At 43.7% G+C, this 11,255-nt stretch overlaps 1 protein-coding gene across 2 annotated transcripts in view; it reads right to left on the bottom strand.

Annotated features, from left to right (window-relative positions):
• The window catches only part of LOC144607775 (acid-sensing ion channel 2-like), a 1,151,036-nt gene that overhangs the window by 401,509 nt on the left and 738,272 nt on the right, over positions 1–11,255 (bottom strand). The gene's annotated exons all lie outside the window — the stretch shown is intronic.

The raw sequence follows: 11,255 nt of genomic DNA on the forward strand, positions 1-11,255 counted from the left end.
AGAGATCTGGGTATACCTGTGCGTGATTTATATGCTGGCTGCAACCTACAACAACTAATTAGCAAAGCTGACAGAATGTTGGTGTTGAGACAAGAGACTGTGAATGCGGGAATCTTGAACAATAAACAAAAGGCTGGAGGAACTCTCCAGTCTGAAGAAGGGTCCCGATCTGAAAGGGTCACCTACCCATGTTCTCCAGAGATGCTGCCTGGCCTGTTGAGTTGCTCCAAGCACTTGGTTCTTGATTCCCCAGTCCTGGGGGAAAAAGCTGTGAGCATTTACCCTATCCATGCCTCTTAATATCTTTAAAGCAGATGTTCTGATCCCCAGTTCCCCAGTGATGCTGCCTGAACCTTTGAGTTACTCCATGCATTTTGTGTGGTTTTGTGTAAACCGGCATCTATGGTTCTTTTTCCTGTAGCTGGGGAAACTCAGTGGGTCGGGGAGGGAACGAATAGGCGATATTTTGGGTCTGAAGAATGATGCTGATCTGAAACACCTGTGTTCTCTCCACAGATGCTTCCTGACCCACTGGAATGTAAATGTTGCTGCTCAGTGGAATTGAATCCAAACATAAGGTGGGTGCGTTTCAATTTTGCAAGGCATCGGTGGGACTGCATGATAAGTACTGATAAGTACATGATAAGTACATGATAAGGGCGGCACGGTAGCGCAGCGGTAGAGTTGCTGCTTTACAGCTAATGCAGCGCCGGAGACTCAGGTTCGATCCTGACTACGCTGCACTGTAAGGAGTTTGTACGTTCTCCCCGTGACCTGCGTGGGTTTTCTCCGAGATCTTCGGTTTCCTCCCACACTCCAAAGACGTACAGGTATGTAGGTTAATTGGCTGGGTAAATGTAAAAATTGTCCCTAGTGGGTGTAGGATAGTGTTAATGTACGGGGATCGCTGGGCGGCACGGACTTGGTGGGCCGAAAGGTCCTGTTTCCGGCTGTATATATATGATATATGATGATATGGTATGTAGCATCGGTCTCCTCCTTAAAGAAAGGATGTGCTTAACATTCCTGATGTGAGGAATGGTTGAGCGGGCAAGCTTTTTTTTATCTGCTGGAGTTCAGACACGTGAGAGGTGACGCTGAGAGATCTTGACAGGGTGCAAGCGGGTGGGAGGTTTATTTTTTGTGGAGAATTGAGGGGTCCAAGAGTCATTGCTAGATAGAGCTCTTAAGGATAGCGGAGTCAGTGGGTATGGGGAGAAGGCAGGAACGGGGTACTGATTGAGAATGATCAGCCATGATCACATTAAATGGCGGTGCTGGCTCGAAGGGCTAAATGGCCTACTCCTGCACCTATTGTCTATTGTCTATTGTCTATTGTCTATTGTACAAAAATGAAGTATCATCCATTCAAAGTCGAAGTGAGGTAACATATTTTCTCTTGGAATATATTCCGAGCTGGAACCAAGATTACAAAGGCACCGGCTCAAAACCTGTGTAAAGTGTCCCCATCTTCAGCATGCTCCTACAGATCCTGCCAACCTGTGACAATCTCTGGACTCATGTAGTATTTATTAATTCCCCTTCAGAGTAGGATTAAGAATGATTGAATTTCACAACTGATCACAATCGCAGTCACTCAATGCCTGAATTTAACTAAACCAGTTAAAGGAATAGACACAAAAAGCTGGAGTAACTCAGCGGGTCAGACAGCATCTCTGGAGAAAAGGAATAGGTGAAGTTTCGGGTCGGGTCAGGTCGGGTCGAACTATCTCACCAGTTTTAAGGGCATTCTCCTTCAATGGCATGGTGGGACACCTGGCTCCAAGAATGCCTTTGAAACCTTTGTCAGCTGACAAAGCCCTACCCTCAGTGTTGTTAGCTGTCATAACTGTAAAAAATGTATATCCCTGATGTTCAGGAACATTTAAAAACTATTGACGAAGGAATATTTAAGAAAATGAATTTTTAATGTTCTAAGATAATTTGCTGAAACTGTAAATAATTTAAATACAGTGCACAGATTAAAATGATTAGGAGGCCAAATCATTCGGTCTTTTTAAAGCAGAGATTGATCGATCCTTGATTAATAAGGGCGTCAAAGGTTATGGGGAGAAGGCATGAGAATGGGGTTGAAAAATTACATCCGCCATTATTGAATGGCATTGTAGACTCGATGGGCTGAATGGCCTAATTCTGCTCCTGAGGATCTAGGGGGGTAGAGGAACTGAAAGAAATTTGCATTAAGGGAGAAATAGTATTGGGTAGACTGATGGGACTGAAAGTTGATAAATCCCCAAGGCCTGATGGTCTGCATCCCAGGGTACTCAGGGAGGTGGCTCTAGAAATAGTGGACGCATTGGTGATCATTTTCCAATGTTCAATAGATTCAGGATCAGTTCCTGTGGATTGGAGGATAGCTAATATTATCCCACTTTTCAAGAAAGGAGCGAGAGAGAAAACAGGGAATTACAGACCAGTTCGCCTGACATCGGTGGTGGGGAAGATGCTGAAGTCAATTATTAAAGAGGTAATAACGGTGCATGTAAAAGGATAAGTCCAAGTCAGCATGGATTTATGAAAGGGAAATCATGCTTGACTAATCTTCTGGAATTTTTTGAGGATGTGACAAGGGCGGCACGGTGGCGCAGCGGTAGAGTTGCTGCTTTACAGCGAATGCAGCACCGGAGACTCAGGTTCGATCCTGACTACGGGTACTGCACTGTAAGGAGTTTGTACGTTCTCCCCGTGACCTGCGTGGGTTTTCTCCGAGATCTTCGGTTTCCTCCCACACTCCAAAGACGTACAGGTATGTAGGTTAATTGGCTGGGTAAATGTAAAAATTGTCCCTAGTGGGTGTAGGATAGGGTTAATGTACGGGGATCGCTGGGCGGCACGGACTTGGAGGGCCGAAAAGGCCTGTTTCCGGCTGTATATATATGATGATATGATATGATAAAATGGATGAAGGGGAGCCAGTGGATGTAGTGTATCTAGACTTTCAGAAAGCCTTTGATAAGGTCGAACACGGGAGATTGGTGAGCAAAATTAGAGCATATGGTATTGGGGGTAGGGTGTTGACATGGATAGAGAATTGGTTGGCAGACAGGAAACAAAGAGTAGGAATAAACGGGTCCTTTTCAGAATGGCAGGCAGTGGTGAGTGGAGTGCCGCAAGGTTCGGTGTTGGGGCCGCATCTGTTTGCCAAATATATTAATGATTTGGATGAAGGAATTAGAAATAACACTAGCAAGTTTGCGGATGACACAAAGCTGGGTGGCAGTGTGAACTGCGAAGAGGGTGCTAGGAGGTTGCAGGGTGACCTGGACAGGTTGAGTGAGTGGGCAGATGCGTGGCAGATGCAGTATAATATAGATAAATGTGAGGTTATCCACTTTGGCGGCAAAAACAAGGAGGCAGATTATTATCTCAATGGTGTCAGGTTAGGTAAGGGGGAAGTGCAGCGAGACTTGGGTGTCCTTGTACACCAGTCACTGAAAGTTGGCGTGCAGGTACAGCAGGCAGTGAAGAAAGCTAATGGCATATTGGCCTTCATAACGAGAGGATTTCAGTATAGGAGTAAATAGGTTCTTCTGCAGTTGTATAGGGCCCTGGTAAGACCACATCTGGGGTATTGTGTACAGTTTTGGTCTCCTAATTTGAGGAAGGACATCCTTGTAATTGAGGCAGTGCAGCATAGGTTCACGAGATTGATCCCTGGGATGGCGGGTCTGTCATTTGAGGAAAGATTGAAAAGACTAGGCTTGTATTCACTGGAGTTTAGAAGGATGAGAGGGGATCTTATCGAGACATATAAAATTATAAAAGGACTGGACAAGTTAGATGCAGGAAAAATGTTCCCAATGTTGGGCGAGTCCAGAACCAGGGGCCACAGTCTTAGAATAAAGGGGAGGCCATTTAAAAATTAGGTGAGAAGCAACCTTTTCACCCAGAGAGTTGTGAACATGTGGAATTCTCTACCACAGAGGGCATTGGAGGCCAAATCACTGGATGAATTTAACAGAGAGTTAGTTAGAGCTCTGGGGGCTAGTGGAATCAAGGGATATGGGGAGAAGTTGGGCACAGGTTACTGATTGTGGATGATCAGCCATGATCACAATGAATGGCAGTGCTGGCTCGAAGGGCCAAATGGCCTCCTCCTGCACCTATTTTCTATGTTTCTATGTAAGTCTTATGGTCAATTCATCAGAGAGCAGTGGAAGCAAAGTCTTTGAATAGTTTGAAGGCAGTGGTAGATAGATTCTTAGTAAACAAGGGATGAAAGTTCACCAATTGTCACTGGGAATACAAAGTTGAGATTACAATCTGATCAGCCATGATCTTAGTAATAGTAGAAAAGACTTGAGCAGCCAAATGGCTTACTGTTATCAATTCTCATGTTCACATATTTATATCAACCCAGTTACATAAAATTATTCTCAGGGCACTTGCTCGTTATTTAGTGATGCTGACATTAATTTCTTGAAAGTAATTAAAATTTACTTTATAACCTCAATCACTGTAGAGACAATGGTGGAAATGTATCAGGGTTCACATTCCTTTGAAGTCATCCTCTTCAAACGTAACTAGAGTTAGATAGAGCTCTAGGGGTTAGTGGAATCAAGGGATATGGGGAGAAGGCAGGCACGGGTTATTGATTGGTGATAATCAGCCACGATCACAATGAATGGCGGTGCTGGCTCGAAGGGCCGAATGGCCTCCTGCACCTATTTTCTATGTTTCTATGTAACAACCGGAACAATAGGAAAACACAAAGTGCTGGAGTAACTCAGCCGGTCAGACAGCATCTCTGGAGAACATGGATGGGTAACATTTTGGGTCGGGACCCTTCTTCAGACGGATTGTAAGGGGAGGGGGGGGGGGGAGAAAGCATGGGCAGAACAAAGCCTGGCAGATATTAAGGTGATGCAGGTGAAGATGGTTTTTTGATAGGCAGTTTGTTGGACAAAGGCCAGAGTTAAAAAGGCAAAAAGTGTGAGACAGAAAGATTGAAGCTAGAGGAAGGAATGTAGGTGGGACAGAATGGAGTGGGGAGAAATAGGTGCGAGTCCGGGTGAGCTGGAGAGTGGCACAGGGGAGGGCGAGGGGGATAAGTGGGGGGGGAGGGGGTGGAGGGTTATATGGGGGATGAAGGGAGAGTGGGTGGATTATATCATTACCTTTGGGCTGCAACCTGAACTATAACTTCATTTTCTGGACTCAATGCAGGCAGCCACAGTGGCGCAGCGGTAGAGTTGCTGCCTTACAGCGCCAGAGACCCGGGTTCGATCCCGACTATGGGTGCTGTCTGTGCGGAGTTTGCACGTTCTCCCCATGACCTGCGTGGGTTTTCTCCGAGATCTTCAGTTTCCTCCCACACTCCAAAGACGTACAGGTTTGTAGGTTAATTGGCTTGGTGTATGTGTAAATTGGCCTTAGTGTGTGTAGGATAGTGTTAGTGTGCGGGGATCGCTGGTCGGCCAGGACTTGGTGGGCCGAAGGGCCTGTTTCCGCGCTGTATCTCTGAACTAAACTAAACCAAACATTATGCTAGTTTGGACGCGATCCATTTAAGTCTCATTAATTTAATATTAATGCACCTAACAACATCTGTAGAATTAGAAGTGAATTAGAAAGCCATTAAATTTGTCCTTCAACTTACGACACTAATCAGCCCAATATTTATTTTACCTGCAACAGAGGATAATTTGGTAGATACTATACATTTTGTGTGAGCTTGTTGGTAAGGTTATGAACCTGCACCAAGTTGAAACAAAGTCCAACATCAATGAGGCAGACAATTCAGGCCGACTATCCTGACCTAAATCTATTAATGATCTCATTCAAGTATTCAGGGATTACCTGGAAAACCTTTCTGGATAATAATCCGAGAAAAAAATTGTTATCCACTTTGTATCTACGTCTTTTCAGTTTATGAAACCTGTGTTCAAGAATAATCATAGGATCTAATTTAGTGTCTATTGGTCCCAAAACAGTGGTGGGGTGGGGGGAGTGGTGGGGTGGGGGGGGGGGGGGGGGGGTGGGGTGGGGTGGGGTGGGGTGGGGTGGGGTGGGGTGGGGGGATGACAGGTAAGTGAATTGGGGAGAAAACTGGGAACCGTGATGATCAGAACATTTCTACTCAGACAATTGTAGGTTATTGGAACTCTACCTGACAGGGCTGGGAACGGTTAGTTGTTGGTTGTATTCAAGGCCTATGTTGGTAGATTTTGTTGTACACTAAGGGAACTCAGGAATATGAGTTAATAAAAAAGAACTGCAGATGTTGGTTTACACCAGAGAGAGACACAAAATGCTATCGTAACTCAGCAGGTCAGGCAACATCTCTGGAGAAAGTGGATCGTGTCAGGACATTTCTTCAGGCCATCTCAGGAATATGAGGATCAGGTAGAGTTGAACCAAACACATAGTCTGAAGAAAGGTCTTGAGCCAAAACGTCACCCATTCCTTTTCTCCAGAGATGCTGCCTGTCCCGCTGAGTTACTCCAGCTTTTTGTGTCTATCTTCGGTTTAAACCAGCATCTGCAGTTCCTTCCTACACATTTGGATTAAATGCAGAACATATTCAAAGAGACAAACAGGCTAATGTTTCTATTATTTATGTAGTTATTGCGGAATCAATAAAGTGCATCGCCATATGCCTTTAATACCACTCGTGCATTTCTACCAAAAGGGCGCTAAGATGGTTGCTTGTGAGTTCTCCCACCTTTCCTCTCAACCGAGTCCTCTGCCACTAAAGGATAACCAGGATCCTTTTCCTGCACCAATGTGGAACAGATTGAATGGTGAACTTGTGTTGTAGCCTTGAAACACAACTTCAACTGAAGAAGGGTCTCGACCCGAAACGTCACCCATTCCTTCTCTCCCGAGATGCTGCCTGACCTGCTGAGTTACTCCATCATTTTGTGAATAAATCGATTTGTACCAGCATCTGCAGTTATTTTCTTATTCAACTCCCCACTAATTTAGTTCACGTTGGCATTATATTTGGGCGCTCACCAGGTTATGATAACTGTGGTTGGTAAATATTGAGTCATTGTACCATTCCCAGCCAATGCCCCAGCCACTTTGACACCTTAATTCCACCTGGTCTCAGTATCTTAGTACGTGAAGCCACCGGAATATTTTTCAAAATAAATTTATGTAGAAATATCCAAAAGACAGTTTGGCAGGTCATTTACTTAAAATATACGAATGAATAAATATTCTCTCCAATTGACTTTGTTCCATTCAACTGAATCCCAAGTTCTATCTGGCTTACAAATGAGCATTACAGATGCTGGTTCAGTTTCCCTCCTGGAATAAATAAAGTTCTATCGTATCGTATCATAAACCAAAGATAGACACAAAAAAGCTGGAGTAACTCAGCGGGTCGGACAGGATCTCTGGAGAAAAGGAATAGGCGACGTTTCGGGTCGAGACCCTTCTTCAGACCGAGCGTCAGAGGAAAGGGAAACGAGAAATATAACAAATCGTGAGATAGAGACAAATGAACGTGCTTTTAGTTCTTATTCGATTATTTAATATGCAGCATTTTAGCAAGAAAATGGGGACAAATGTCTTTTGTAACAGTGGGGGTCGAGATCTTATTAAAGACATTGTCCTGAAGAAAGACAGATTTGAAACAGAGACAATTTGAACAGCCCCTGTAACCACATATGATACACAGATGGCCATACCTACATGAGATCTGCCGTTCACTGCAGGATATACATGTAACATGGTTTGAATATAAATGGCTAACGAACTGAGGATCCCCATTAAACTGCCCTGGGGAACGAACAAAATCCTGGAACATAGTTGATTCTCAGCCTTAGATGAGCCTCTTAATCAGTATTAAAGTCTAGTATAATACAGCAATTTATCCCAGACCTAAGTATCATGGTATCGCTATTGTTGATTTTCTTTTTGAGTGATTTGATGCCAAATCAGTCTCTGTTGTGTGTCCGCACTCTGCATTCTGGATGCAGATAGAGCTGCTCAAACATACAAACATATCAAAATACACAGACCTCCTCAAACATACAAGCAGATGGGCGGCAGGGTGGCACAGCGGGTTCGACCACGGAGTCCATACGTTCTCCCCGTGACCCCGTGAGTTTTCTCCGAGACCTTCTGCTTCCTCCCACACTCCAAAGCCGTACAGGTTAATTGGCTTGGTATAAATGTAAATTGTCCCCAGTGTGTGTGGGATAGTGCTAATGTGCGGGGATCGCTGGTCGCCAAAGGGCATGTATCTCTGAACTAAATGAACTAAATATCAAAATACATGGACCTCCTCAAACATTTCTCAAAATACATGGACCTTTTCAAACATACAAACATATGTTGAGTATTACTGACACAATTTACCCTTCAACAGTTTTCATTTCCTTGCCTTGATCTACCCTCGCAGGATAAAAGATGCAGCTGAAAAACGTTTTGGTTCCCCTTTGTCCATTTTAGTCATACAGCAAGGAGACCGACCTTTCAGCCCAACTTGCCCATCATAACCAAGATGTTCCATCCATGATGGCCTCACCTGCCTGCATTTGGCCCATCTATATACTAAAACTCTCGTTTGTTTGTTCCTGAACTACAGCCAAAACGGTACACGATAGCTCGACAATTTTAGGCCCACCTTACTCACCGTCGTCCCTTTGGTGCTAATGGAAGAAGTTCCATTGAAATCGGTGTTATATTTTAAAAGTGATTCACATTTTAAAGTTTAAATCTATCTCCTAGGGAGGGAGGGGAGAGGGAGGGGGGGAGGGGAGGGGGGGTAGAGGGGGAGAGGGGGGAGGGAGGAAGGGGGGGAGAAGGGATGGGGGAGGAGAGGGTGCTGGTTATAATTTCCTCTGTCCAATCTTTCCTCCCATTTCCATTTTGTACTCACAATGGTTAAAGTTAACATTGACCAAAAAATGCTTTTAATTTGCACTGAGCTTTTAATTTCCATTTGCATGGAAAGACACTTAAAACGACTCTGCACAATTGAAGTGCTGGAACCATGATGTCTAAACTCTGCCACAACCGTGATATATGATGCAGTTTATTGTTTTATTATGGATTCTCCGTTTTCTTTTTACTCCAATGATCTGAATTGTAACAATGGAAAGTTTCTTTGTCGTACAACAATATAATTGGTAATTTAAAAGGCAAATATTTCATATTGTTATTCAAAACTAAAGTGCTTTCATAAGCACAGTGTGTCTGCACTTGCTAAGCCCGCAGTCCACTCGAAAATGAACGAAATGTGTGACCGGAATTAAATTGTCTACTTTATTATTCTGTGTTTGCTTCAGCAAAACGTTATAGATGTTGAACACCTGCTTCTGTATTTGAAAAGTACAAAATACCTCGTGCCTTGTCGTATGCTAAGTTTGTGAAATTCGTGTCTGGAGAAGAGATGAACGATACAGAAAATCTTTAGACAAGTTTTCTATTCTGATTGTTTTTGCGAGCAGCTGCCGAACATTTCTAGTACTTATTGACATTTTTATTGCAACGTCCAAAGAATCTGGAGAGCATTGAGCCTTTGTTAGGTCTTTACACGAAGATAGCGACCATTAGAATTAACCAACGAGAGAAGGCAGGGGAGTAGTGTTGAGAGGGAAAATTAGATCAGCCATGATTGAATGGCAGAGTAGACTCAATGGACTGAATGGCCCAATTCTGCTCCTATGTCCTGTGATCTTATGAGTGGGTAGCATAGCACACATTCTTTGCTTGGGAATTGGATTTCATCCTTGTATTATGTCGAAATTGGCTCTCCGTTTAACATCAACGGTAGGTGACCTGCAAGAATTGATGGAATTAGACAATAAAGTAAATTGTTAAAGAAGTTTTCACCGTCGTTGAAGGACACAAAATGCCTGAGTAACTCAGTGGGTCTGGCAGCTTCTAACGGAGAACATGGATGGGTGACGTCTCTGGTTCGGACCCTTCAGACTTTATGCATACATACACACACACGTATACATAGACATATATACATACAGTGTATATATAGTCTTGGAGTCATACAGCATGGAAAAATGCCCTTCTGCACAACGTGCTCATGCAGACCAACATGCCCCACTAGTCCCACCTCCCTGCAACTGGCCTCTATCCTTCTAAACCTATCCTACCCATGTACCTGTCCAAATGTTTCTTAAACTTTGTGATACGAATTGCCTCAACTACCTCCTCTGGCAGCTTATTCCATATACTTACCACCCTTTGTGTAAAAAAAATTCCCTTCAGGTTCCCATTAAATCTCCCCCCACCTTAAAATAAAAAAACGGATCTGGTATAAGTCGAGAGTTAAATATTGATGTCACAACAGTTTAGTCAGAGGGTGGTGAATCTGTGGAATTATTTGCCACAGAAGGCTGTGGAGGCCAAGTCAGTGGTTATTTTTAAGGCGGAGATACTTGATTGGTACGGGTGTCAGAGGTTATGGGGAGGTTAGGAGGGAGAGATAGATCAGCCATGATTGAATGGCAGAATAGACTTGATGGGCTGAATGGCCTAATTTGACTCCTATTCCTTATGACCTTATAAGGACCCTTCAATTCACGTGCCTTTGATGAATGGCTGTGGAGTTCATTGAATTCTCTTTGCTGATAAATGAAGGTCAATGATGGGCTCCTGCACAGATGATGATATCACCAGGCACGTGACTGACCCTGAACCTCAGCAAGGTGAACATCGCAGCCTTGGCCAGTTTCCTGAAGGATGCCACTTAATCTGGAAATGTTTGCACGTACGACCTAAACCAATGTTCATAAAAACCATATGCTAGTGCGTCCAATTTCTCAACTCCTGAATGTGGGGAATTTAATAGCAGTCTTTTAAAGCTTGATAAGAAGCCAACCATTAAAAGATAATTGAAAAAATACATCTCATCTCCATGTTACTAAAGCTCTCTGTCGCTGTGAGGGATGTTATTGCTGATGTTTGTTAGTTTGTTATTTTGGCTGCCTGTGATATAACCGTATTTGTTCCCCCGTCACACATAGTGTGACAATTTTAGGACCACTTTACTCACCTTTGCACCAGGGACCGTTTCATCCAAGTTTCATTCAAATTGGTCTTTTATTTTTAAAGTCAGAGGGACTTTAAAGTTTAAAATGTCCTTCTTAAACTGAAGCTTGGCAAGGTTCAGCGTGTGACGCCACAATGGGAGGGGGGCACGACCAATGGGGGAGGGGCGGGACCCGCCAGAGTGGCGGCCAATGGGGGGGGGGGGGGTAGAATTTTCTTATTTAAAAAACAGTACAGCTTAAAGAGGAAAAAAAAAGTTTCGTTTATTT

Source organism: Rhinoraja longicauda, chromosome 29 (assembly GCF_053455715.1).
Source record: "Rhinoraja longicauda isolate Sanriku21f chromosome 29, sRhiLon1.1, whole genome shotgun sequence".
Taxonomy (NCBI): Eukaryota; Metazoa; Chordata; class Chondrichthyes; order Rajiformes; family Arhynchobatidae; genus Rhinoraja; species Rhinoraja longicauda.